This window comes from Chiloscyllium plagiosum, unplaced genomic scaffold (assembly GCF_037043375.1).
Source record: "Chiloscyllium plagiosum isolate Xiang-an unplaced genomic scaffold, Cpla_swu_hap1 HiC_scaffold_45, whole genome shotgun sequence".
Lineage (NCBI taxonomy): Eukaryota > Metazoa > Chordata > Chondrichthyes > Orectolobiformes > Hemiscylliidae > Chiloscyllium > Chiloscyllium plagiosum.
The window spans coordinates 12,597,288-12,599,787 of NW_028270183.1; positions in this window are offsets into that span (position 1 = coordinate 12,597,288).

Below are 2,500 nucleotides of genomic sequence, written 5' to 3' on the forward strand. Positions count from 1 at the left end.
GAGTGTGTGTGTGAGTATGTGTGATTGTGTGCGTGTGTGAGAGTGTGAGTGTGTGTGTGAGTGCGAATGTGTGTGTGTGAGTGTGTGTGAGAGAGTGTATGTGTGTGTGTGAGTTTGTGTGTGTGTGAGTGTGAGTGTTTGTGTGAGTGTGTGTGAGAGAGTGTATGTATGTGTGTGAGTGTGTGTGTGTGAGTGTGAGTGTTTGTGTATGTGTGTGTTGTGTGTGTGTGAGTGTGTGTGAGAGTGTGTGTGGGTGTATGTGAATGCATGTCTGTGGGAATGTGTGTGTGTTTGAGTGTGTGTGAGAGTGTGTGTGTGAGTGTGTGTGTGTGAGTGCGTGTGTGAGTGGGTGGGTGTGTGTGTGAGAGTATGTGTGGATGTTTGTGTGTGTGTGTGTGTGTGAGAGTGTGTGTGAGTGTGTGTGAGAGTGTGTGGGAGTGTGTGTGTGAGAGTGTGTGTGTGAGAGGGTGCGTGGATGTGAGTGTGTGTGCAAGTGTGTGTTTGTGAAATTATGTGTGTGAGAGTGTGTGTGTGAGAGAGTGTATGTGTGCATGTGAGTGTGTGTGTATGTGTGTGTGAGAGAATGTGTGTGTGTGTCTGTGTGTGCGTGTGAGTGTGTGTGGTGAGAGTGTGGGTGTGTGTGTGAGTGTGTGTGCGTGAGTGTGTGTGAGAGTGTGTGTGAGTGTGTGAGTGTGTGTGAGTGTGTGTGGAGAGAGTGTGTGTGTGTGGGTGGGTGTGAATGTGCGTGTGTGTGTGAGAGAGTGTGTGAGAGTTTGTATGTGAGTGTATGTGAGTGTGTATGTGTGTGTGTGGTTTGTGTGTGTGAGTGTGTGTGTGAGAGTGTGTGCATGTGAGTGTGTGTGTGGGTGTGAGTGCGTGTGTGTGTGTGTGAGAGAGAGTGTGCATGTGAGTGTGTGTGTGAGAGTGTGTGCGTGAGTGTGTGTGTGCATGTGTGTGTGTGAGTTTGTGTTTGTATGTGTGCGTGTGAACGTGTGTGTGAGTGTGTGTGGGCAAGTGTGTGTGAGTGTGAGTGTGTGTGTGAGTGCGTATGTGTGAGTGTGTGAGTGTGTCCGTGTGTGGGGGGAGTGTGTGTGTGCGTGTATGTGAGGGGAATGTGTGTGTGTGTGTGTGAGTGTGTGTGTGTGAGTGTGTGAGTGTGTGTGCGGGGGGAGTGTGTGTGTGTGAGTGAGTGTGTGTGAGAGTTTGTGTGTGAGTGTGTGTGTGAGAGTGTGTGTGGGGGGAGTGTGTGTGTGTGAGTGAGAGTGTGTGTGTATGTGGGGGGATTGTGAGTGTCCTGGTGTGTGTGTGTGTGAGAGTGTGTGTGGGTGTGAGTGTGTGTGATTGTGTGCGTGTGTGAGAGTGTGTGTGTGTGAGTGTGTGTGCGTGTGTGAGAGTGTGTGTGCGAGAGAGTGCATGTATGTGTGTGTGAGTGCGTGTGTATGTGTGTGAGTGTGTATGTGTGTGTGAGAGAATGTGAGTGTGTGAGTGTGTGTGTGAGAATGTGAAAGTGTGTGTGTGCGAGTGTGTGTGAGTGTGAGTGTGTGTGTTTGAGTGTGTGTGTGAGTGTGTGTGTGTGAGTGCGTGTGTGAGTGGGTGTGTGTGTGTGTGAGAGTGTGTGTGAGTGTGTGTGAGAGTGTGTGTGTGTGTGTGTGAGAGTGTGTGTGAGTGTGTTATGTGAGTGTGTTTGTGTGAGTGTGTGTGAGTGAGTGTGTGTGAGAGTGTGTGTGTGTGCGTGTGTGAGTGTGTGTGCGAGAGAGTGCATGTATGTGTGTGTGTGAGTGTGTGTGTGTGTATGTGTGTGAGTGTGTGTGTATGTGTGTGTGAGAGAGTGTGAGTGTGTGAGTGTGTGTGTGAGAGTGTGAGTGTGTGTGTGTGAGTGAGAGTGTGGGAGTGTATGTGAGTGTGTGTGTGTGTGTGAGTGTGTGTGTGGGAGTGTGTGTGTGTGTGAGAGTGTGTGTATGAGTAAGTGTGTGTATGTGAGTGCGTGTGTGAGTGGGTGTGTGTGAGTCTGAGTGTGTGTGAGTGTGTGTGCGAGTGTGTGTGAGTGTGTGTGAGAGTGTGTGTGTGCAAGAGAGTGTGTGTGGGAGAGTGCGTGTATGTGTGTGTATGTGTTTGAGTGTGTGAGTGTGCGAGTGCGTGTGAGTGTGTGTGTGAGAACGTGTGCATGTGTGTGTGAGAGTTTGTGTTTGTGTGCGTGTGTGTGTATGTGTGTGTGTGTGACAGTGTGTGTGTGAGTGTGCGTGTGTGAGAGTGTGTGAGAGTGTGTGTGTGTATGTGTGTGTGTGAGTGAGTGTGTGTATGTGTGTGTGTGAGTGAGTGTGTGTGAGAGAGAGTGTGTGTGTGAGTTTGTGTGTGAGTGTGTGTGTGTGTTTGTGTGTGAGTCTGAGTGTGTATGTGAGTGTGTGTGTGCGAGTGTATGTGTAAGAGTGTGTCTGTGTGTGTTATGTGTGATGTGTGAGTGTGTGTGAGAGTATGTGTGAGTGTGTGTGTGTGCAAGAGA